Source organism: Hylaeus anthracinus, unplaced genomic scaffold (assembly GCF_026225885.1).
Source record: "Hylaeus anthracinus isolate JK02 unplaced genomic scaffold, UHH_iyHylAnth1.0_haploid 12000, whole genome shotgun sequence".
NCBI classification, from domain to species: Eukaryota; Metazoa; Arthropoda; class Insecta; order Hymenoptera; family Colletidae; genus Hylaeus; species Hylaeus anthracinus.
In genome coordinates, this window is record NW_026534347.1 from 5,787,519 (window position 1) to 5,813,970 (window position 26,452).

Below are 26,452 nucleotides of genomic sequence, written 5' to 3' on the forward strand. Positions count from 1 at the left end.
GGGTTTCCGTCGTATCCCGATCGATTTGCATATTCGAACGCGCGTGGCTCGATGACTTTCCACGCCTTCGAGCTTTATTCTTACAGATCGGCTTCCTCGCGGATCCTCGCTAGTAAACTCGACGAACTTACCGACGGTCAACGCCGTCTACCGTTACCAGCCACGAGTAGCGTCGTTCGACTTGCCGATTGAGCCGTTTCTTATCCGAATAGGGCACGAACAAATGTTTTCATGGCTTTTTTTTCAGTTTGCTTACGATCGTGTCGAGAGAACTAAATGGACGTCTTGGAAGTGGTAATTATGTCTTGTTGGAGTGTCTATTAGGACACTTCGAACAGCGTGGAATTGCAGTCTTAATCGGAATTCTATCGTAGTTAGCTTTATGATTTATCACCAGTGTCCTACCTCACCGACAGAGCGACATTTTGTCCGTTATCGACAAAATGTCCTGCATTGCCCACAAAGCTCTCCACCGTACCGATCGAGCACTCTACCTTACTACCTCATTCTTTCTCGGTTTTAAACCACTCTCCCCTTAAAAATAATGAATACCAATACCCATACAATTACATTCACATATAAATATCCATATTATTTATTCCAGGTCTTTTACTCGTTCACTTAACCGCGATGAGTCGCAGGCGCAACAAAAACCACCTCGTTAAGTAGAGTGGCTGACAAAGTAACATTTCCCCGGCGGTAATCGATATATTTTCAACGAGGCCACTCGCTGGACGCGTTTCTCGCGGAGTCACGGCTCCGTAAATTACACGGGGGAAGGATTACGAGAAATCCGCTTGGAAGAGACAGCGACGTGTGCGCAGAGATTTCCCTCCGCGGGGCGTACGCAGCGCGGTCCCATGCTGATCGGTGCGCTGGTTAGAAGCAATTAATTACGAGAACGAGCGATTAATGATCTTAAACCTTCGTTCGACCGGGCTCAGAGCATGACTGGTGAAAAAGTCTTTAAAAAGTCTTCTCTACTCCGGCTGCCTAGCGCCGACTGATCGAACCCACTTTCGCGAGCGGATTTTTCTCGGCGAGGCGTTCGATTATAACCGGTACCTTCGTCCGTGTATACCTCGCATAACATTTGAAAATTGGGACTGCCATTTAATTACGAAAGAGGGAACTTCCAGGAGGGCCAAATGTTTCCAGATATCGTACGATTGTATTCCTTAAAAAATTTTAAGAATTTAGGAGAAGCAATAGTTGAAGAAATTACTACTTACAAACAATTTTTCCTCTTTATACTATTAGTATAGATTCAGAAGGGAAAAGCAGCCAATCGAAGGTAAACTATATCTTTTGCATTCGAGGTCAAGAGGTTCCACTTGGTCGTTCGATCGATCAGGAATAAATGATATCAGTCCGACTGACCCACATCGGACTCAACGCGTTCTCGACTCAAGAATTCGCTACGTGTGCCGTAAATATCGTATTGACCTAAAAATCCTTTTACATCCAAGTATAACCGGTACCTTCATCTACATCACCTTATGTCTAACATTCGAGAAAAGGACCCCGCTATGAAAAGATTGTCCTTCTCGGGGCGTGTCCCATAAATTCCTGCGACTGCGTTGCCATTTCTGAAAAAGGAGGATTGTGGAGCAAGCCTCGCGACAGAAACGCAGAGTACTCTTAAAAGGTATAAAGCCTGAACTGCGTATGGTATTGATATTGGTTCGTATACAATTGACCCTAACTAGAGAGCATCGCAAGCGCCGGCAACGAAGAAAGGAGCAATTAAGCGCGCCGCGTAACACACTTTCCGAATACGGCGCCGAAGGCCTCGTGCTCGGGATTGTTTACGCGGCTCTAGCACCGACAAGGTTCCTGCCCATCTCGAGGCGCGTTGCATCAATGGACAAGTATTTTATTTAGTACAAGATCCGAGGCGGCGAGGTCGCGAGTTGAGAAACGCGTGACCTCCATTTACGCTTGATCGTCGTTCTATATTCTACGTTTACGATAGTCGACGTTTGAAAACTATTGTTTTCCTTGGTGTGCTATACCGATTTGGACCTCAGTCTAGCCCTGAGACACGCGACAGTTTTTAATCCACAAAACCCTTATGAATCAAGAATCGAGGATACACTGAAACGACGTCTGACGTGAGGGGTTAATACTACTGCTAGCGCGCGAACGCTGCTCGGCAGTAGTATAAGACGCTTAGCCAGACATCTCCCGGACGAATCTATGACAATTAATTACTTGAATACAAAGCCTCAAACTAAATTTTATCATTCTTGATTTTCGTCTTTTTTTGGCATGCAGAACAACCCCAAAAAGTTTCAGATGTCTGACACAACAGAACACAAGACATTCTCACGTTTAAATTAAATATAAATTATTATTGTTTGCTGTGTTTTCAGTGTTCATTCCATTTTCTGCCATTATCTTTCCATGCCAGATTGCTCGATCCTTCAATGTTCTCCTATTTTGGAAATACACGGTGTAAAAATTCAGACTAGTCACCGGTTAGAGCATCAACGGAAGACCTTGCAGGAACTCTAATTACAGTTTGCCTGACCTCGCAAGAAATAGTCTTGTCGAAACAGGCGACCATGTTAGGCTAGAAACCGCGTAGCGAATGTCACAGTAAATATTAATGGCATCGTTTACATTCTGAATAACAGGTAGCAGAGTCTCATGTCACTCGTGTCGAATTGAATCTCATTATTAGACTGCGTATTTTATGCACTCGTACTGTGATATATTATAAAAAAACATGCAAAAAGTATACATAATCCATGTAGAATATATTCTAATTTAATACATATACCTTTTGGTTTTGCTTAGCATACATTTGCCATATTTGTGGCACGAATGCATGAAATCCACAATTTACTTATTATTGAATGTACCTATTCAAAACGAAATATTAGTATTATGTCATTAATTAACAAAATATATTCGATGCGTACTATGTATACTATTTGCATGTTATATTAGCATCCAAACAATCTTCATAAGGTTGTTACAATAATATCCACCAAAATATTTTCACGATAGTTGTGAACCGAACCGTCAATAACATCAGCCATTCGTTCCTGGCCTTTCCCTTTTCTATCGTATTAGACATTCAGATTTAGCGCGCAATTACGATAATCAGAGTCGTGTTGGGTAATCGCCTCATCTGTAAACGATCATCGTCTTTGGAAATGAACCAATGATGGAAACGATGGAACCGTCTTAACAAACGGGTTTATTCTTCCTTGGATGCCAGGTCTATTTGAAGTTGAGAAGGTCGAGTCTGGTTATGTAATTAGCCAGGAGAACGCTGTTACGAGAACGCCCTGGTACCGTGTGGGTGGTCCACGACCACTGCTGCCAAACGGTGGCACAATACCAGTCGTATACATTACACGTCGATACTGCGATCGACGGTAACCTATTACTCACCGGTTCCTCGCATGCCTGTTGTCTGCGTTTTCTGAGCGGCATTCTATACGTATCGCAAACCACACGAAAGAAGTATCGTTGCTGAAACCCGCAGAAGAATCCAAACAAAGGAATATGGTTCAATATTTTGAATTGCAGCTTTGTGATGAAGGGATTGATATCCTTAATTCAGTCTTTGAAGTATTTAAAGATTATTTAGCTTTAATTTCTTAGTATAAGCATAGTGTTACACATATAAGAAAATTAATACAATCTCGAAATTACTTTTTTTTTAATTCATACCAGCTTTGACTCTTCAAGTCTGTTCCGTTCGGAATCACTAAGAGTAATACTGTGTAAAGTCTTTCTCTTCTCAGGCAGAAGTGTCTTCGACCGTTCGAGCTACAGATTCGACCCACTTCTTCCTGATTCCCTCTTCCTTCGTTAACAAAGGGGACACCGGGATTAAAATTCATAAACCTCTCCGTATAAAAGTCCCGCGTCGCAGACTCTTGGGAAATACAATGAACAACGGTAGGTTACGAGTCTCCTGGATACTTGATCCCACGACCTTGCGAAGTGGGTCGCGCAACGGGGTAGGAGACGATTATGTTGAGTCAAACATGCGCGGGCATAATCTACGTGTAACACACTTAACATGTACGGAACAAAACGGCGCTCGGTCCGTATCTCCGCGATCTCGTGGAACCCTGGCGACAAACCATAAACCACCGACACGACATACTCTTCGACAAGCGTAAATTGTTCATCGAGGACTCGCTCGCGAGTACTTTTTGCCGTGGCTTCGATTCACGCCGTTGATTGGATGAAAGTCTCGTCGAGAAAGTAATTGAATCGTCGACGTTCCAGGCTCGTCGCAGAATCCATCAGCAATTAAGATTTGTAAATTCTAATACACGGCGAATGCTATTTTGCAGTATTGAAAGTTTGCAACGATCAACGTGACTTGGAATTCTTCTCCTAACAAACACTGTCAAAGAGTATTGAATTAGGAATACCGAGAAACACTGAGTTATCTAAACAATTCTGTTTGGCATGGGGGTGGAGGAGAGTTCCTGGATTACGAAGAATTCCTCTGACTCTATGTAAATACGACGTAGAGTCTCCATTAACGTTTGAATAGGACTGTTTGCAGCCTGCACACCCTTTAGGATCTTCCCAGTGACCAAAGAACGAATGCACTTTTGGTACACAGACCTTGGTATAAAAATCTTCAGAGGACACAGACGTTCAATTTTGTGTTCCTCGTCTTCTACGAAACATTAACGGATAATTTAACAAATTTTCTAAGAAGAATACATATAATTTTCTCCGAGGTTCCACGCTCAGGCGCGCGTGCGATCGTTGAAAAACCGCGGCCTCGGTCTTTCCGCGAGAACGCTCGCACGCGGTTCTCGGTTGAGCGACATAAGTGATCTATTTGCGGACTACTGAACGCGAAACGAACGAACGTGTACCCGAGATTACGTTGTCAGGCGGAGTAACAAAGTACGGGGCGCGAAAGACCGGCGAGCGAGTTAATAAACTCGCGGACCACGTCCCCGAGGATAAGTCCGCGGCGGCCTTGCTGCGGGACACGCTTTAAGCACCTGATCGTTATAATCGATAGCGTGGTCAGAAGTATGCAAAATACGCGGATAATCTCTTCGGCGAAACCGGGGAGCCGGTGGCAAATGGAACAGCAGAGGTAAACGAGTCGCGGTCGTCGTTGCTCGAGTGTGCGCTCAACAATTTTCCCTTTCCGATGATTCCATATGGCGCTGGCAAGTTTGACCTTTTAAGCGCGCTGGGGTATGCTGCAGCAGAGATAACACTGTTATTAGGATCGATTTAAAAGGAGAGTGTAGCGGTGGAGGCGCGATGAAAAAACATTGCATTCGCGGTCTATTCTGGGAGTTGTTTCCTTTGTTTAATTTTTATTTGAGTGTTGGGGAAAAAGAAATGTAAAACTGAAGAGACTGTATATGCTTAGAAGAGTGAAAATAAGAGTAAAAATAAATATCACTATAAATGGTTGATTATGCAGTTTCCAATAGCCTGTCTGAAGAGCTCTTCGTGGAGCATGTGGACTATTTAGGAGGACGTTGCTCTCACGCGTAATGATACGCTCCGCGCACGAAACAATAATTATTCGTTGCGATATGGCGCGCGAGTCCGTTCCGCGTGACAAAGCAACGCGATATTCCCGCGATCGGTGTTCCCCAGGCCGAGAATAGCCGCGTGTGCAACAGAAATTCTGCAACGGCGCGCAAGGACACCGATGAGGACCACTCGAACGGGACAAGTACGGTTATTGCGCCACTCGTAGCTCTCCATATTGGAAGTGGACTGAATAACTTTCAGGAGCCGGACGATTGCGAAAGGCAAACAATCGCGGCGCGAGGAGGGACCTGGCCGCCACGATTGGCCGCGCAAGGTGTCTGTGTACAGGGAAAATACGCCTGGGTCGTGTTTACTCGAGGAAAATAAAGGTTTCAAGCCGCGGATCGCTTCCTACTTTCAACCGGGCCGGAACAATGACGAGGAATCGACGAGGGGAGTCTGGACGCTAGCTAAATTCGAGGTTGGTCGTGCGAGACGAGTTATTGGATTTCTTCTTTGAATTGTTGTAGGGTACCCTTTTTGGGGAAAATTAATAGTTGCTTTCTATATTGCAACTTTGTTAGAAACTCGATGCCATGGAAGCTGAAAGAGGTCCTCTTTCGTGAATTTTTTTCTCGAACACTATCGACGGGAGTTGTCCTAAATTTCGCAGATTTCTTCATAGACGATTCTAGAAGACATGTAATTTTTTATAACGACTCAAATTCAATCTTAACCATCCTCGTCTCAAATTTCTTCAAACTATCAAGCTCACCATTCGCAATCAACTCTACGAAAGTACCTACGCGAATCCAAGGTTGACTCTCGCATCGGCTGAAGCCCGATCAAACGCATTCAATCCAACGTCACATGCGCTCGGTCCCGATAAAAGTGAAGAACAAGTGGCAGGAGTAAAGACCATGATCGCGAGCCGTGCTTCCCTTAGATATACAAAGCAGCAAAGTGCCGGCACACCTTCTCATTTTTCCATCTCGTTAGACCTAACGCGATGGAATGAGGGGTTGCACCGTGCACGGGCAACGATGCCCGGTGCGTCTACGAATGAGAGCTATTTCCAGCTCTCCGATAACCCATTGAGGAGTCTCGGAGACGGAATCGTCGAACCGTTTGGCGGCGTTCGAGAGGAGAACCGATTACGTGGCACGGTACCGACGAGAACAAAACGACTCGATCGGCAGATTGAAATGGAACCTCCGCGAAGGGCAATTAAGCTCCTCTCTTTGCATTGCTACCCCCGATTACCATAACCAGAATGTCGCAACCGCGTAAAGGGTATTATTATGATACGTGGAAGCGTACGATGCGAGGGTTCATCGAGTTTCTTGTCGGTCAATCAGACGGCCGGTGTTCAACACCGGTCTACAGCGAGAGAGAGGCCGGGGCTTTTTCATCGGGGCCGCGGTTTGCAAATTGCAACACTGCCACGACGGTAATTCCCCGTCTCGGGATGCCGGGGCCTGCAATTATTTGCATAGCGTCAACGATTCCAGCCCCAGGAATACCGGTGGCGCTGATGGCTGGCCATTTTCATACATTTAACAGTTCCCCGTATCAATCGGTGCCGGACGTCTGGTTGCTCGGTCATTTTCGCTCCTGAATCGCAACTGGGGAACGTGTCATTATAACATGGCGTTTTATTGTCGAATACTCGCGCGCTTTCGTTCGAATTCCGTTGCAATTCGGTCCTGTGACTCGAGACGAGACCTCGAAGGTCTTTTATATTTTTATACTTTTATATACAGTTCTTTTTCAAAAGCAGTCCCAAACGAAAGGAACAGTATTTGGAAAAGTAATTTCCACGTTGTTGTTGTTGTGCAAACAGGGTGCAGAATTTATTCTTTGATTTCACTTTTCTCATCGGGTTCCCGAGCAAAGTACAGGACACCGCTCGGTTACGTAACGATATTGTGCAAATACGCTTTATTAAATTCATCGACGAATATGTCGAAAGAATGCGGATCGGCGTGTCTGGTAAAACGCAGGTTGTTTTTCAGCCGCCATCGATAAATTACAATGTTGCTCGGTGCGCGGCACTTATCACGCACACGTTCCAAGACGCGCACTTATCCCGTAAGCGACGGTCAACGATTTCCTCAAACGTACGAATTACTCCGATAAATCTTTATCACTGTTGATTATGTTTTCTAACGATTCATGATCTACACATGCGCTTGGTTCCAATTGAATATAAAATTTTGAAATTGAAAAAAGGAGATCCTGCAGTAGATAAACGTATATACATAATGTGTCATAGTAAGGATAGCAGAACATGTAAATTTATTTATATGAATATTTTGATTCGTTTATAGAAACTACTTCTACCGCGTCTACCTCGTCGTGCTTAATTTATAGTCGACCAATATTTTTTTAAAAGTCCCTACTAGCGTCGACTCGCAAAATAATTAAAATACATATTTAATATTACTCGCGAGTAGAAAATTTCTGCTTCGAATCCGTGCAAACATCTACTGGTGCGCCCTCGCTGACGGTTTTCTTCGTATGCGATTGCATTACCCTTCTTTTCCGTCCAATTATCGTAACTGGACGGTGCCTTTCCTCTTCCTGTGTCGTGGCTTATTACAATATTATGCAAACACGTTGCCGCGGTGTCTCATTAGATGGCCACGATGATCAGCCTAATGGCACGCCTTTGAACGTCGTTCTTTCTACCGTAGGAGGGAGCAAATACATTTTCCGCGGCTTTGTGATCCCAGACTCCTCTCCTCTTCGTCGCTCCGGTCTGCTCGAAGCCTGCCTCGGTCCCATTTAATCAGCATAACCGAGAGGCATCGTTCCATTCATGATCTCCGCGGCCATCTCCACGTTCTGATAAGATCATCTCCGTTTCTGCGTTTCCAGCGGACTCGCCAGCCTCCATCTTGCGCAAAACAAATGCATCGAAGAAAACTGGTAATGTTGGTTGCTGGATTTCCTTGATACTGGCTTGTTTTCATTCATTTCCTACCTGTCTAAAGCTCAACAAATTTCCTCGCTTTTAATTGCCGAACATACCATTTCGTTCAATTAATTTTCGACGTATAAATTCCAAAACAAAATACGATAAGATCATCGCTTTCTGTATCGATATTTTCCTTTAGCAATTTTTGTCTCATATTTTCAATTACTTCAATGGCTCGTTATACAAAATGTAGATGCCTTGGCCTTGTTTGAAACAAAATATAACGCTCCCTGTGTCAATATCTTCTCACCCCTTATTAATTTTTCTTTCGAATTTTGAATGACTTCAATGGCTCGTCATGTAGACTGGACTAGCTTCCTGGATCACCGACTCGTGAAGTCTCTGAATTCTGGGATTGTCGAATTCTGAGATCCCAGCTACTTGAATCCGCGATTCCCCCCTTCCACCCTCAAAAAATGAAACATTGAAGTAATCAACCAAGAGACACCCCGAACAGTACTCGTACTCTCTCCAAGTATCCATCACCGAAAACACGACCTATTCTCCATAAAATTTCCTTAACCGCGCAATGGTCTCTAACGCATCGGTAGAAAGGGAACGAGAACGAACGAGACGTCTATCGCGCGAGGAGGAGGTGGAGGAGGAAGAAAAAGGTCGGTCAGAGGGAGAACGAAACGGAAAGTGAACCGCCACGTCTGGCCTGGTGTGGGTGTACACATCTCCGTGTGTACCTGGGACTCGCACTGTGTACCTGGTGCGCGTACTCTCGACTCCGTGTTCGTGTCCGTGTACTCCCTCGTTCGCTTCCTCCCCCGTGCTCCCCTGGTCCCTTTCTCCGTTCCCTGTGTTCGCGGCCTGCCAGCAGAGACGCTGGCGCCTGCGGCGATTGCACACGGCACAGGTGTCCGTCCGCATTATGCCTCGCGTACGGTACAGTGACGTCGCCGCCGCGAACACCGAGCGACATTGTAATTTGTAAATTACATCTCTCGCGGGCCGAGAGGAGTGGGGGAGATCCCAGGACTGTTCCACGAGAACCCCCTCGACCCCTGCAGCCCCCGACGCGGCTAACTTAATGAACCACCGCGCCGCGTGTTTGCATAACGTTGTAATAACACGTGACGCCCGCTGCCTTCCGGTTATGATAATGGCCAGCGAGGACGGGGGCGAGGGAACGAGCCGGACGACTGACAGATCGGGTGGAAACGCAGAAACCGAGGTGATATTATCGGGGAGGGAATGCGAAGATGGTCGAAGGCATCGTGAACGGGACGGTTGCTTTGAGCTGATCTGACGTGGTATGGGGGTTGAGTTTGACGTGGAACTCGGGGTGAGATACTTTAGGGGATGAAGGATTTTTTAAAATTAAAGTTGGGGTATAGGATGCTTTCATGTTGCCTTAATTTTTTTGAAGAATGCCTGGGAAGTTCCTAATGGTTCGATCATCTGGTCGACAAATGTCACAGGACACAGAAATCTTCGGGAATCCAAAGATTTCAGATTTCACGTGTTTTTGATCTGAGGATTCCAAGACTAATACGAATACTATCCATATCAAGAAATATTCTTCGTTCTACTCTATTCATCTGAATCAACAACGAAAGTTCGCGCGAAATTAGTCCACCACGGTTGAACCTATCGACAAAAAAAAATGCAGCTTCGAATCGGACGGGCGTGCGGCCGCGATCTCGAGCGCTGCCACGATGAAAATGAATTATGCGCACTGCCAGGTTATCGGCGTTTATGTCGCGCCGTAAATCGGTCCTGACACCTCGCGGAATGAAATCAGTGGTTGTCAGAGCGGAGCGCGTTGCCTCGGCCCCGAGCCGATACTTTCCGCGGCGCGATTTCGCAAACCGCGGCCCGTTCGGGGCTGACAGGTGTCTCTTACTTAATAATCATCGTGACTCCGTCGATGTATCCGCAATTATGCCTACGCGCGATCGTTGCGAATTTACCGCCGACGTGATACCCGCCCCTGCCATGCCGCAAAAATACACGGCGTAAATCACGCCGGGACCGAATTATTACCTGCTGAACGACAGGGGGGGGGGGAGGATTGGAGAGGGTAGATCGAAACTTGGAAAGGTTTTACATTTGTGAACACTGGGTGTGTAGATATATCGGGTTGGATGTAAGCAAAAGTTCGGTATTTTGTCTGGGACGCTCTACTGGCGATGTCTGACCAGTGACGGTTCCGTTGACCTATTCTACTTGCGCGACTGATCTTCTCCTGGCTCCCGACGGCTCCCGACTCTGGGATCTCCGGAGTCTGGAATTTGTAGATCCTCTTAGGTATGAAAATACACGCTAATTGATAAAGAGTGTGACGTCAGAGATGACTTGGAAGTTCCAAGGAAAAGTAGACTCGCCAGAAGTGACCTCATAACGCAAAGGGTTAAAGGATCGATAAAAATCAATTTTTCTGTTAACTAACTGCCTTTCATACGTTCGAATTCCTACACACACGGGATAAAGAAACACTACATTGACAAACTACAATCCAGATTACCCCCCGCGCGTACAGTGCGTTCGCATTCCACGCAATGCGAAATGATTTAGCGGTCGTCGAACGGAAAGCGGCACAGTCACCGAGGTGTAATTGAAATGTTATTAAATGTTAACTGTCCCTTCGGGTGCGCAACGACTCGGTCGTAACGCCGGCTGGTGCCGGTTATAAATAATCATTACCGCGAAAATTTACGACTATCTCTCGCCTCGATGGAATTTTTCTCTCCTCTCTGCTGTTTAATATCGCAACCATCGTATTTGCACATAAACGCGGAGAACAATGCAACTCTCAAGGGTTAGCTGCCGTGGAAAGGTGGGCCCTGATCTCTACCACGCCTAGGTGGGAGTCGACCTTATCCCAGGCGAGAAAAACCTCGTTTCGAATCGCCTGGGCGCGGGAGCCGCGGCGTTACACTTCAGGAGCGCGTTCTATCACTAACGAACGTCGAGAAATTGTGAAACGGGTGCAGCCAGGTCACTGAAACTCCTAATTTACTGTTCGGGAATAAGTAGAGCCTGAGTTTAGAGTAGTATGTACTAAAAAATGCTTCTGAACATCCCAAAAGCTAGGCTATTATCTACATCGTATTCTTCAACTAGCAAGAGCTACCAAAAGCTTAGAAGCAATCGCGCTAAGAAACTTCCTACGTTCCTTCCCAACTTGCACACGCATTTTCCCAGAGTTCAACGCATGAGCAAACGTCCAAGGCCTCTCGCTACGAGCGCCCGCGAGTCGACAAACACAGAGACCAGTCTGCAGACATCCCAGCCTGGCTGGTTTCCCAATTTCACTTCGCCCCCGCAACGATGAACCTGTTCCTCGCCTTGAAACGACTCGTTTCAGGAAAGTCCACGCCGTGGCGACCCGGTTTCGCTGCGCCCTAGGTTATTATTCAACAAATTATCGCTCCCTCGTCCTTCGAGGATGTTTCGAAACGTATCCACTCGGCTTATCTCTCATCGAGGACTTTCTTCGAGGTGGATCGCAATCTCGCCCCGTGGTACACAGATACCCCTGCTAGACGCCTTCAGAATCTCGGCGCGGCTCGTATCAGCAACGTTCATCTGGCAACAGAGCCTAGGTATCGCTAATACACAGGCTCATTTAGATTTATGCACCGGGAGCGCGACACATTCCGCACCGACGCGGACGGGAACGAATCCTTCACGTACATCGCGAGAATACGTCTAGCGGTCCTCTACAGGGTGTACTGGAAAACGTTGATCCTCGGACATGGACGGTGTCTCGTCGAGGTACACGTCTCGCTGGCGATAACTAAGGGTGTCGCAGCGACGGAACGTTCGGGAGACAAATTTATCTTCCACCTGAACGCGCCGGTGCTAGATAAGTCGGTCTGTGGTACACCTGCGTGTATTAGTGAGTCATTGGTGGCAGGAGGTAATGCAAACGAGGGAATGCATGGACTCCTCGGTGTCGGAGACCCGGGCGAAATTCTTAAGTATAGTCTTGCTGCGAGAGGGTCGCCTCAGGGGACGCCCGAAAATGCGTCACTCGATGAAAATTAAAGGCTGGCGGACCGGACTTGCTTCATTGATCCTAAAGAGGCCATGGGCTGAGGTAATGAGGTAGGTAGCGAGATAGAATGGCTGTCTGGCCTGCAATTTTAAAAGGGTGACGTTTTCTGAGAAAGTGATGTATTTTTATTCTTTTAAGGTCCTTGACACTTGAGTTTGAAGTAACCGATTCGAACAAGTTCAGACTAGGAAGTATGAATAATAAGGTGCTACCAAGAAATTCTCGAAGTAGAACCTCTACAGTTGCACGTAAACACTTTCAAACGAAAGCTCCGCTAAGCAATCACCCGTCCATTTATGGACACAGTGCAGAGGACAAAGCTCGCCTGCAAGCATCGAGGTTCTACTTCAGTAAACAAATTTCGGATAACTCGATGCAAAATTGATGAATATACAACTTTGATACGAGACAAAGCACCTAGTCGATCGATCGATAGTTTGGCCTCAAAGACAAGTGCCCTTTGTTCCAGAGCCAAAATGTAGTCAAAGTCAACTTTCCCATTATAACTTCCCTATCGATAATTCATCCACGACCAGTGGTTTAACGACTGTGTATATCGATTGTTCCTTTACTGAATTAAAATCTTTTTTAAATAACACACTTTCCTGTTGCATCTCTTCGTAGCTTTGAATAAGGCGTACAGGTTAATAGCTTCGGACAGTTATTCCAGGTATCTCAGGATCTCGGTTCAAGGGTGTTTGAAAGAAGAAACTTTAAATTGAACGCTCCTAAGAATAATATCTAAGATGAAGCCTGATCTGATTGAAACTTGGAATACCTACAGCTTCAAGCAAAATATGACTATCTCCTATCAATTCACCTGAAATATCCAAATTCCCTGGTCACCCGAAGCACCAATTATCCAGAACCCTCGCATGTCCTATCCAAGTAGGAACATCCGTTCCACCGTGTCAAGAGTTTCAGCTCACCCTGTACGTCTCTGGAGAGCGACACAACGAACAATGCGAGTTTCAGAGGATTTGTTGTCGCCAGCATGGTGAGTTACATCGGTCGGATGTACCACGCCTAGGCATATAAACTGGCCCCTTATCCGGAGCGAGAAAAAGGATGTTTTAAGTCGTTCGTTCGCTCGCTCGCTTGTTCGCGGCGCGGACCGAGCGAATCGCGTCGCTTTAAGCAGATTTATAATCCGTGGAGGTGACGCATGCTTCATCGACGGAGATGGAAAGAGGTCCCCTCTATTGTATGCAATGTCACGCGAGCGCGTTATCGTCGGATAGGAAATAATCGCACCGTTCCTCGAAATCCTTAAAGAATTAGTTATTATCATGTATACCTAAGAACTAATTCTGAAACCTCAGGATCGTCTGAGACCTCCTGGTCCTGGTACCTCTGAATTCGAATTCCCAATCGTTGTATCATCGTTAGAAAATATGGATATAATCGAGAAGGATCTTGGAGGTTGAGCGACAGAGGCTGCGCGATGTCGGTAAAACGGATAAAGAAGACGAAAGGAAGGAAAGAGGAGGAACACGAGTGGAAGTCGAGGACGCATCGACACGTCCTGCAACGAGTTTCGAAGCTAATAGTCAGCGAGTAGATCGCGATCCCTCTTCGCGGGCCGACGTCGAATTACTGACCGAACCTCGCGGCATCGCGCATCCGACTGTACTTTAATTGGACGATCGTAATCAGATAATGGCGGAGAATTAATAATTCCGTGGAAGAAGGGCCGGCTGGGGGGAGCAAAAAACAACCACGATGATTTCCGAGAAACACTCCGCGCGTACGCTATCAGTTGTCGGCGATTCTCTAATTCTAGGACCGATCTAACGTTCGATGCAGGGGTTCTCAAGCCTCTCTACCTCGTGGTCCACTCCTAATTATTATTTGTTTGTGTACACATTCACACTACCAACATTTAGTAATTTGTTTTTAATTTAAAAGTTTGATTAATAGCGTCTCATCATAATTTCCTCTTCATATTTAAAAGAAACTCCCTCCAAAATAATCCGTAAACTTCTTCCTCAAAAAAATCAGAACATCAACAAAATCCAGAGCTTTCTAAAGATTCCTGGATCGCCAAGAATGCACAATTCATTACGTACCAAAAATTCTCCATCGCAGATAGCGAGGCACTTAACACGTCGCGCACGACGAGCCATTTATAATCGTAATCGCGGCATTACGCGTTAATCTGTGATAAATCTGCTCGGCCCGCGTACCGAACCGATCCGGGGTACGTCGCGGGGAAATGATCGACGACGTCCCCCTCGTATTTCCTTTTGTCAGAATCGTTTACGGATGATCCGAGCCCGTTCCTCGTCGCCGGCGTTCTTCTCTCTTTGCGTTTACGTTCTTATGGATCATTAAGATCGATCGATGAACATTTTCTGCGTATATTTCACGTCTGGTGTACGATGATACAGCGACAGGCGCGGCAATCCGCGACACACGCGACGCGTTCCACGCAACGATGACGCTCGTACGCGTACGTCAAGTTGGCACGACGGAACGGGAAGATACATGGAAGCCAGGAGATAGCACACGAGAAAAATAGAGAAAACGGACACCGCGGACATGCGTGTACGCGCGACTACAGCGATATCGATGACTCCACGCCCGAGACACGTTTGAAAATTAACGTGACGCTAAAGAGGAAAATATCACTGACGGGGTGATCGATTCCGATTTACACGCGATGGACGAGCGTTCCCTGTTTCAACGTTTTACCCTGACTGGTCTTTAATGGGCGAGGAGAGCGAGGGGAGAGTTACTCGGGATGATCCAATATGTAGGAAGTTATTAATCAGGCCTATCGTGCATTCTTAGAAACTGTTACTTTTTTTGGATTGCATTCCTCTCAGTGTCGTATTATTTTCATCGATACGGACCCGAAAGGTACAATTCGATTATTAAGTTATCATATTTATACAGTTATAAATAGACACGTGCACTTGTTATTAAATATTATAGAATTTAATATTATAGAATTTTCTATGTATACATCACTTTCGTTTTCATATATAGTTAGCGTTCCAGGTTTTCGATTGGAATAATTAATCGTTGGAAATGCGCGTACGAGACGTCTGACGTCTGACGTCTTATACTACTGCCAACGCGCGAGCAGTGATCCCTGTATCGTGCGTCAACCGATGTCCGCGCGCCAGCAGTAGTATAAGTCCCTCGTGTCAGACGCCTCTTAAGCGTATCTTCGATAATTAACCCTTAACCCTTTAGGGTCATCTGGGTTTAAACTGCCCCACCTTTTGCTTAGCTTTACATGCAGGATAATTTTTAACCCACCTCAGTATGCTGAAATTAATATATTGTTTTAAGATTTTCGTTTAATTGCTACGAATTAAAAATATTAAATAAGTGAAAATAGAAAAGTATTTCGATCAAAACTCGTTAGGGAGTTATCGAGCAGAGCCGACAAAATCGAAAACGACTCCCTTTCTTTCTCGGCTCGAAATCCACGAGCGTGCCAAGCGACCCAGATGCGGGACGCCCGCGAAAAAAAAAATAAGATAAAGGAAGGGAAAGAGAGAGCTCACGCAAACGAAGGGGAATTGTCTGGATAATGCGTACGTGCAGGTACTCGAAGCATCGGGGAGAAACGGCTCTCACTTTCACGGAGTCGCCGTGACCGAGATAAAGATGGTGGTACCGCTTTACCATCACCATACGCCGGACTGACCACTAGCGTCTCTGCACCATATATGGCTACCGTGTACACAGCAGCGCGCACGTAACGCGCGCATGAGCGCGTGTGCGTGTCCATCCGAGTGTACGTGCTCCGTCTGGCACAGGTAGCCGTCTCGCATGTCGACAGATCCGAAAGGATCGATAGATCAGTCCTTTAATTACGACCCGTATACTGCTTTACCTGGGACTCGACTCCGAGACTCGCTAGATCCAATCGTGGCGGTGTCCTACTGGCATATGTGTCGCACCGACTATCGCGCCGGCTGTGTTTGATGTTAATCGACCCTCTTCGTCACTCGTTCGCCGATGCCCTAATTGCATATTATTTCCCATCTTCGCGACGGCGCCATTGAAACCTTTGCGTCGTCGACTAGCCGATCCTGAGGAATCTGGAAGTCGAAGAAGAAACTTTGTACTCGAAGTAGGGAACATTCGAGAATCGTAGGTGGGCACTTTTTGGGTCTATTCTTAATGATACATCGGGAGATAATGGGGGCGAAAACGAAAATGGGGTCGAAATGTCGTGGTTGTAGATACTGAGAAATGAAGAATCGAAGAAGGTTATTAATAGAAGATTTAATAATAATAGAAAATATAGATTTGTTGAATAGTAAGCTGGTGGTGCACCAACTTTCAACACAAGAAACCCTTTTAGCAGGAGAAATTTTCAGAGTAGAAAAGAAATTGGCCAAAGTTGACTACGTTATTTCAGAAAGGAGAATTTCGTAATATCTCATCGAGGAGGGTCCTAAGCCACCGACACAAAGAAACGACGCTTAGGGAGCCGAGGTGTGCGGACCGTACAGTTCTCAGACCGTGCCCGAGTCCATATAGAAATCGAAAGTGGATTCTTAAGATTCGCCATACTCGAAACACTGATCATTCCTACGTGGACCTGCTCCCGACCCTATATGGGCTCGTCATGGATCCGCGAATCTATTCTACGCTCCGTGCTTATGATTCATCTTATCCGTGCGAACTTGATCTGATCTCGAACAAAGAAAACTGAGATCATTTTTATATCTAAATCAGGAGGTTGTGTTTGGAATAATGTGTGCTTCGAACACTGGAGTGCTTCTAAGTTTGTTGATTTATATCAATGCGAATGCGAAGCGAATTAGGATATTATATTCATAATATTCCTATTCCTTCAAAGGAGTGGAAAGAAAAATAATATACGTAAATAAAATTTTTCTACCATGTCTTGATTATTCAGCAATTATTATTAGCGATTATTCAGCAAAAATTTATTACGTAATAAATAATTTAACCTAATACGCGTTTACCAATCCAATTTCGTTTTCCATTTTCCCAGTCGTCTTTATTCGCAGTTCTCCTTACCAACGTCAGAGAAATGAAATACCGTCCCAGAATTAAAAACCTGCCGCGGCCATTACTGGAAAGAAACGCACGGTGTATTTTTCAGACGTCGTAAATAAGGATCCGTGGCAAAAATTTGAAACAAACTCGTTTAACCACGTGAAATATTGCCCCGTTGTAGATTCGAGTCTTCGGAGACGTCACCCTATCGAAAGTAGTCGTGTCCGTTCGAGGTCAGACACGGGCGAAAAGAATTAACACTTAAAACGCCCGTTCCCGCGAGTCATTTGTCACACGTCCTCGGTGGACGCTCCAGGGACACCACGACTTTGTATACTCGGAGTTTCCTTTGTTATTAGCCTTTCATTCCCTTCGACGTCGCTGAAATAGATTTCACGGGGAGTCTATCCGATTCTTACCGAGCGTATTCCTTTCTCATATGTAATGGAAATTACAGTCACGTGATTTACGAGCTTCCTTCTTCGTTCACGACTCATTTCGCGTATTGTTTTGCTGGCTTCTTTGCTGTTGGCAATTGGAAACGGGAGAACGAAACTAACGTAGGAATGACTTCAAAGCCAACATTACGGTTGTTGGTAAATCCATCGATCCGAGGAGGATTGTTTAAATTGGACCACTTAGTTAAGTTTCTAAAATTGTAATATTCTTAACAGAGAAAGCTTGAAAGATCAAAATTACGATAGTTGACTTATGAAGTACTCGTAAGTTTAAATGGAATATCATTTAAATTAGACCACCATGGTAATTTTCTTAAATTATCTTCGGAAGACGACTCAAAGCACATAATAAATGTTTTTTAATGCTTAAATAATCACCTCCGATGAATAACAACCTCGTTCGAGTTTACTTTGCCACTCGGCTTATGCTTGGTGGCACAGAAAACTGGATTCTCTGGTACTCAAGCAAGTTGCTACCGAGTTCGAATCAATAACACTGTCCCGATAACGTACATGCAATCTACCAACATTTACAAAGTAAAAGTGACTGTGCAGGCTCAGCGGATGCCAACAGGAGGCTTACGTGTAGCATCTCCAGATCCACTCTAAGCTACTTAATAAAGGATTAAGTGTGCTTAGCTCAACCCAAGCGTAGACAAGTGACACGGGATTAATTCAGTAACAGGTTGCTATTTCCAACTGTCCTTAGTTGACCAAGACATCCTTGCCTCGTTCGTCGATGAAACGAAAGGCAAGGGGTCGACGGAAAAATCGCCGTTGGACGCGAGATTTCAATTTACCAACGCGAACGAACGATCTAAGAAAAATCCGCGACATCGCGCGATTACTCATCCCCCCGGATAGGGTAGTTGCTCGAACTTACACCATATTTAGATGTAAATTAATGAAGGTGAATCACGAATGGAGCGGAGCCTCATCGTTTCGCGCGATATAGCGCTGCATGAATTTGTTTAAGTAATTAATTAGTCTGAATAAGATTTCTTACGTAATTTATCGCTCGCATAACCCATGCATCACGCGCTTCTGAAAAAACCGAGTGAATTAATTTCAGTTAATTAACCGACGTCGTACGCGAACAGTGCGGCAGGGCAGCGTTTTCGTGTTCATTCCCGTTCACCTACATTCAGCGTTGCGAGAGGCTCGCTGCCTCAACGAGAGGGCCGTTCCATTTTTAGTACACGGGTAACATCGCGAAACGCGCGCGTTGCCCGCATTATGCATGAATAGACATTATCCCTCGTTTCCAGCGAAATAAACGAATACGCGGAACCTTGAGCTTGACGCGGATTTATACGGTGCAAAAACCGCGCGAGTTATTAAGCATTATTCCCGAGGATAATTTACCGTGATCGCGGGCTCATCTTAACTTTATTTTCACTCTCATTTATTCCTCTAAGGAGTTCGCTTACGATGTACAATTTTTTCGAAAAGGACTTCGAAGCTGACGATGTGACAAAATAAAAGTCTCGAGAATTGATGATGTTAATGTGATAGCAGATAATAATAAAAATTAAGTGCTATTAGCGGAAATGAAAATTCCAGAATTCTTGTAACAGTTTCCACCGCGAAAACTGGTCTTTATTCATGTGCACAAATAAGAGCATTTAATTTTTAAATGTTGCGTCGTCACTTATGGACGCAAGAACTGAAAGGGTTAAGAATATGGTGCTATAGTTATGCCCATCGTTGTAGTTGCAATCCTTGCGAACCACTAATCGAGCGAGCGACGTCAGATTATTATTGAGCAACCGCACGCCTATCTTTCCGTCTCTAATTTTACCTTCACCCGCGAGTGTATCTATTCATCTCGTTGCACCTGCGCGGACCTCTGTAGATTTTCGTAACCGATCCCGCGGCACGTAGGTTTGCACCCCATGTGAAAAGTCGTTAGCGCCCGAGCCGGTACGCGGCGATCGAACCTGCATGGATCGCGAACCAAAACACTTGACTCGCCCGTTCACACGGTACAAATTCGCGGCAAACAAAACGGGACCGTACTTTCAATATTGCCTTCACCTGCGGTATAACGCCGGGCACGGCACCGCTCACTGACACCATAAACGGTGCTAGGTGTACGTGTCGGTACCGATGCATACCGTTTACCGCGTGATCCTGCCTCGTACCATACGTCTCAATGATCGCTGCGATACGCAAATGCGATGCTGGAAATACGAGTGCTGATGAGCAACTGACACTGTACGCGATACAGAGGCGGTGCACGCTTCTGGATACCTAGGGGTACGTTTGTTATACGGACGTTTAACGAGGATTTCACACGAAGGAATTTTTGGAGGATTTGATCATGCGAGATTGAATTCTGGTGCTTGGTTCTGTGGAGCTTTATCATTCTTGGGAGATGTAATGTACGTTTTTGTGAGAAGAAGAATTTTTATAATATTCTATTTTTAAAAGAAGATGCAACTGTTCGGGGAAATGGACTGAACAGAGTGACTCTGTCTAACTATTCCTCAGATCTTTACTTCAAGAATTCTTTACTCTAACTAAAATAAATCATCGGTTGTCCATCAAGAAACGAACCGAACGGCATCCATATCGAGCCGAACCCGAACCTTCCGCATCGCGAGTCTGGCGACTTTCTACGCGCAGCGCGATCCGACTGCGATCCTCCTCTAAAAAGCTAAGATAAACACGTTAAGGATTAACGCGAGCGTGGCTCGTAAATCCGCACCTTCGAGTTACACGTAATATAATCATGCTTCCACCACGAGTTACCGTACCATCATCCTCTCTAGCGAGCCGCGGAGCGAGCAAACGCGTAACGAACCCACGGACACGAATTAATCGTCGTACGTACGTGAAACCCCACACGGGCGTAAAGGCGTGTGCCCGTGGTTCGCGCCGCGTACCACTGCGTCACGGTGAAAACGAAACCGATATCTCTGCAGGATCTGCGCCGAGGTCAGAGGTCACCCGCGGAGGGAATTGCTTTATTTAATAAGCCGCGGAGGAAGGACGTTAATAAAGCGGCCAGAGATAAATAATATGGAAAGGCGAGCCGTTCACGTGTCGTTCGTTCTACGGCCCCGTTCCCCGGCTCCCTTGGCACCGCCACAGCCGCGCCACGTCCACGAGGCATCGGGTTGAGCAATCGTTCGAGTTCCCCGTGCTGTACACGACTTGGACCGAACGGATAAACGAAACGGGACACTTTTTACGATCTCGGTTGTCCGCGAACACGATTACGGGCACTCGGTTCGAGCTGTCGATAATCATCGGCCACGATGCATAATTCTCGCTGGTTTATAAGGTTACGTTTACGCTGCACTCCGCGGGTAATAAATACCGTGTTTAACACGGTGTAAACCAGGGTTCCGCCGCTACCGTTCGTCGCACGTTTCGTAATCCTCGCGATACGCCTTTCGGAAGTGTTTTACGGATAAGGGTGGGTCTGTGGAGATACTCGCGCTGACGTGTTTGATGCTTTTCGAAAAGGAAGATTTAGATCAGAGAATCACGAATTCCTTCGTCGACCTAGACAAGCGTCCTCCAAACAAGAAAATTCGAGTTCGATGGAGGGTAAAATAGTCGTTAACCCACTGAACTCGTCGCGTGTGCGCGCTATGCAGACCTGTCGTATACCTGGAAACACTCAGTGCCAAGAGAAACAACAAGGAGGAGAAGACTTTAGTTTGGAGCGACGTTGGTACTCGTCGGATACTCGCGATTCACGCGGAGGCGTGCACCAGGAGACTCAACGCGCATACACAAGACTCGCGTCTGCAAGAATACGATGCACCATCGACGTAACGACCGATCCCGCCTACTGCCCGAGAATTTGTCGTTCCCCGTACTCATGCGTGATAGCCGTACGCGATTGTCCTGGCGTGGCTGAAGTTAGGTGCACGATCCCCCGATGGAATTCTCTGCCCGACATACTGGGTGAGTCTTTCACGGGAGATTGGCATGCGGTCGCTCGAACTCACTTTTCGCATTTTGAATTTCGAAATTCTGAGGGTGGATTTGGAATCGGCGACCCCAGAAACCCCCGTATGCCAAGTTTCATCAAAATCGATATTTCTAATCAATGAGGGGAGGAGGGATGTGTTCAAGAATTCAAATAAAAATTTTACAGTTCCCATATGGTGCGGCCATGTCGAATCGAACAGCTAAATATTTGCGCGCGTTGTAGGCGGCCTGCTCCGTTGTATCGCAATTAGAAGACAGGTTCTGCATGACTCTTACCTTTACCAAAGAATGCCGTTCCCGAGACGGTTTATAAATTGAGATTATGTTCGTGCCTCTCGGTTTCGTATGAGAGCACCTTTATCTCGCATCGAGCGTTGTATGGACCGAACGACCTACCACGACCTCGCCCAACTCTGAATATTGCGTCTCAAGAGTCGAGAGCTCGTCTCGGTTATACACCCACGTGATATGTTTCTCCGCAAGGTTGCCCTGTATGGAATGAAAAGAACGCTACACCTCTGCCCTATCGTTTCTCGCGATCTACGAAATTTAATACAATTAATATAAAACAATCCAGCCTTCGACGCCATCGTTATTTATTTAACATTCACTTTGGTGTTATTTTAGTACGATGTACAATTTTTATTTTAAAAAGACAAGTGGATCTGTCTAGAATTTAGTAAAGACAATCCTGAAGCCAGAAGACCTAGGAAAATCATTCATAGGGTCTCGAAACAATAATAGGTATCGCTTTCGAAGTTTACCGATGTTGTTTTACTAGAGTCACTGTAACACATAGGATTTCCCCAGTACCCTTGCAGGAACGCGAACCAAGACCGCGGCGCTTCGAATCCAATTCGTCCTGTCTAAATAATCCCCGACTTATGCCAACCGATCGCTGTAGGGTGAAATTCCATCGCAGTCAGCGGAAGCAATTCAAACGTTCTCCCCGTCGTGAATTTTAATTCCCTCGCATCATGCGATCGCGTAACAACTGTATTTCGCTGATTTCTCTGTACGATTCCGGCCCCTGCGAGACGATAAAGCGCTTTCTTTCGTCATAGTTGTAATATCAAAGTCACCTTCGCGTCGCTTCGAGGCGAATGCTCACCGTGACACGACGCGAACTTTCTATTATTATCTACGGTTGTCTCCTGCGTCGGGATTTAAAACGGGATAATAACTGCACGCCATTGTTTACCATATATACGGCGTGCACCTACTGCAACGTGTGGACATAACTCAAACGGTGGCCTCGAGACACGGAAAGTTCAGTAGTGAAGAAAGTTCCTATAAACATGTGTTCCGTTCCGAGATCCTCGAGGCTTTCACGAGTCGAGTTATTGCAGTTCGAACTTGCCTTAAGCTTCCGGATGCGGAACGTGGCCCCTTCGGGATCGAACGGTGACCTCCGTGCTTTGCTACCAGGGAGCATTTCATTCGGAATGTCGACATGGGTAGATCGAGATGACGAATTCTTTGGAATTCTTTTTTTTTTGAGGATAACAGAGCGATGGACCGTTAGTTCGTGGGTTGAATTTTGGGGACACTTGTTAATGCACAAACACCTGTAGCCTGCTCAATCAGTGGCTGCGAATTATTTCTTCTGAATTCGTGTGTGCTACTTTAAACTCACGCTAGATTTCAAAGCGTTATTGAAGTGAAATGATGTCCAGCAACGCGATACACCGCGTATATCGATAGAAGCGCATCCGTGACGATAATTCAAAGCCAGGTGCGCGGTAGAAAGCAATTGCGACAAATTACCAATCAAGTCGCGCCGTCGCATGGAAAATGAAAAACACGAGAGGATAGGAGAGAGAAGCGAAAGCTTCTGGGGACGAATTGGATGCTCCGCGAGCATTCGTGCCAGCGGAAAGGTCAAGAAGAAGGAGAACTGCTTCTAATACAGACGAAGAGAAAGATAGAGCCTCTGCGCACACAACGATTCGTCAGACTTATTGGTTCAAATGAAATCCTAATAACGTGGAATAGAAATTTGGAGAAAGTTTGGAATTATTTATTTGATCGGGTGCACATTATTCCGTGGCCTTATTTGAGACTTCAGCTTCTGATAAATTTAAACAATTTGCAATTACTAGTATCGCCCGAAGCAGAAGAAGTTGAGGAAGGAAATGCAAGACGTATTTCCTCAGATATTTTTCACCATTCGAGGCTTGCGATTGAGAAAAAATTACTCGATGCTGTCCTCATTCCCCCTACTCGAGGTGCTACGTTCACCTTAACCTAGGACTGATCTCTTCCTCTCCCTGCAAAACATGTGTGTCAAAGCTTATATGATTTCTCTGATTCATTGACAGAAGGAAGAATATGTTTATCAGATTCCAAAAGCATCGAAACAGGATACTTTTGAATTTCCACGTCTCTTAGATAGGATTTTTATTATTCGGTGACCTAATCCTAGGCTCCTAGCAAGGTTTCCTCAATTTCGGTCAATAATCCATTAAATCTCGAACGAAACAATGGCTCGAAATCCAAGCAATCTCGATCTCAGCCCACTCCGTATGACCTTTGTTCCCCTAACGCCACTCATTTCCCGCTGAATCTTTGGATTCAGCGATCGCTATTCCATAAGTCTATATTCACGGTGGTATTTAGAAGTTTAGAAAGAAACCACTCCTCTCCGCGGATCCCCATTAATCTCCGATGGTCGGGCTGATTGAAAATAGTTTGACGTTTGAATCACGAGCAGCGGAAAGGGCCCCCGTACGAGCGGATTATCGTTCCTTTAATGAGCAACCAAGTTTATTATCCCCCAACGATTAGAGGCGCTTGATAAACCGATAGAAAATGCACCGTGGCCGGGGAGATAAGGCGTACCGCACGGTTTCCAAAGAGGGAACCATCTCCTTTGTGCCTTCGAGCAGAAACCAGGAACGGCCGGTGTTGAACGTGAACTTGTTGCCACTTCCGTATTCCTTGTATCTCTGATACCGAGTGTCTCTTAATGCAACACGCGGAAGGAGGGAATAATAATTCCACTGGGAATAACCAGTTCGTGGAAGTTCGAAACAGGTGGCTGTCATTAGTTCCACGAATATACGACGATAGGAAAAATTTATTGTTGCTAGGAAACGGTCGCCTTTCGGTCAGTGCTTCCTTCTTGGAAACTTAATTAACGAGTACTGAACTATTTACGCACAGGAGTACTTAAATTTCTCAATTTCATTTATACTTTTTCTGTTGACGGTTTACGGAGCACTCATACTGACTTTTATCCACATGAAGAGCCAAAACTAGAATTGGTTCGAAACGTTGAAACTCGAAACAGAAAGATATCGGTTCAAAAGTGTAGCGAGCCCCAGCGTTTGCGTCAAGTCCTCCCAGAGAGCGACGCCAAGATCCACGCACTAATTATGGCGCAAACGCGCATTTACTTATCGGCGTTTCGTCATTCGGACAGCACTCTGCGTTCAACTGGCGAATAATGGTTTAATTAAACACCACGTGTACAACCGCAGCCGCCTTGTAAAGCTTCTATCGACTGATTTACAGTGGCAATAGTCTGCGGGCAACTTCCAACGTGTACGCCGTGAATTAGCCCTCCGGAGAGTCCATTCTAGTAAGAACGCATACATTAGTCCGCGTACTCGCAATTAACTGTTGACATTTACTCCACCGCGCTCTCTTTTTCCGCGGCGCGAGTCCTTCGGTTCTTCTTCCCTCCTTGCGAATCCCACGTTTTCTTCGCTCCCGTTCGCCTTTTCCACGCTGTCTCGTTCCTTTTTTTTTTGCCCTGTGTGATTTTCCTTACCTTCACGTGAATCTGAATTCTTCTTTGTTGAGATTACGAAGTGGGATTACGGGGCTCTATCGTTTAGGGCGAATGTCCTTGTTTCTGCACAAATAAAAATCAAGAAAGTTTTCCTCGAAAACTACACTATTACGATTCCTTTTTCTATTCTAATTTTAATCCAAGTTAACTCTAAAAATGAAATTACATTACTACGAGACAAAAAATAATTCAGGTCTGAAGGGGTTAAATACCACCTTTGCACACCTCGTCTATCTCCCAGCATTTCTCCCTCTACTCGCCGCTGTACTCCCTTTTTATTTCCACTCCCGCTTCATTCCTGCGCTATCTGCGCGGCCGGCCCCAGAAGGCCGTTTCTGCGTTCCTACGTCCCGCGACAGGTCGGGCCCAGACACGAATTACCTGTTCCGCGCAGTCACTGGAACTCCTTGAGAAGTTCGCTCGAGTTTTCGCGTAACACGGTCCCGCGGTTCGGACGTCATCCGTCGCAAGCCAGCCGGAACGCTCGATTTACCCTGGGACAACTTTTCCTTTCGACGTGTCGACGGCGCTATCGAGACGGAAAATCAGGCCCGCGATCCTTGGCTAGAGGACGCTTGCGCAAAAGCAGCGTTAACGACGCAATTTATGCGAGCCACCGTTTTCGCACCGCGAGCCGAACCCCTGGAGGATTTCCTGGGGAAGGACGAATGACGAGAGGAGCAGCACGGGAACACCGGCTCCTCTCGATAAGAAACGATAACTCGTACGACGCCGACAGTGAATTACGGCTACACGGCCCGCAACATAGTAATTCATAGCGCGAT

The 26,452-nt window shown here is 45.9% G+C and overlaps 2 protein-coding genes across 5 annotated transcripts in view; one reads left to right on the plus strand and one right to left on the minus strand.

Moving 5' to 3' along the window:
- LOC128890119 (uncharacterized) overlaps positions 1–26,452 on the plus strand; it is a 124,476-nt gene that overhangs the window by 41,380 nt on the left and 56,644 nt on the right. The gene's annotated exons all lie outside the window — the stretch shown is intronic.
- LOC128890126 (GPI mannosyltransferase 2) overlaps positions 1–26,452 on the minus strand; it is a 112,778-nt gene that overhangs the window by 21,513 nt on the left and 64,813 nt on the right. For 3 of the 4 annotated variants that reach the window (XR_008460555.1, XR_008460556.1, XR_008460554.1), the window contains exon 3: positions 16,327–16,534. The gene's annotated coding sequence lies outside the window, so the exon portion shown is untranslated. Of the gene's footprint in view, positions 1–12,956; positions 16,535–26,452 lie in introns of those variants that run through there. The other variant, XR_008460553.1, reaches the window with a different exon arrangement.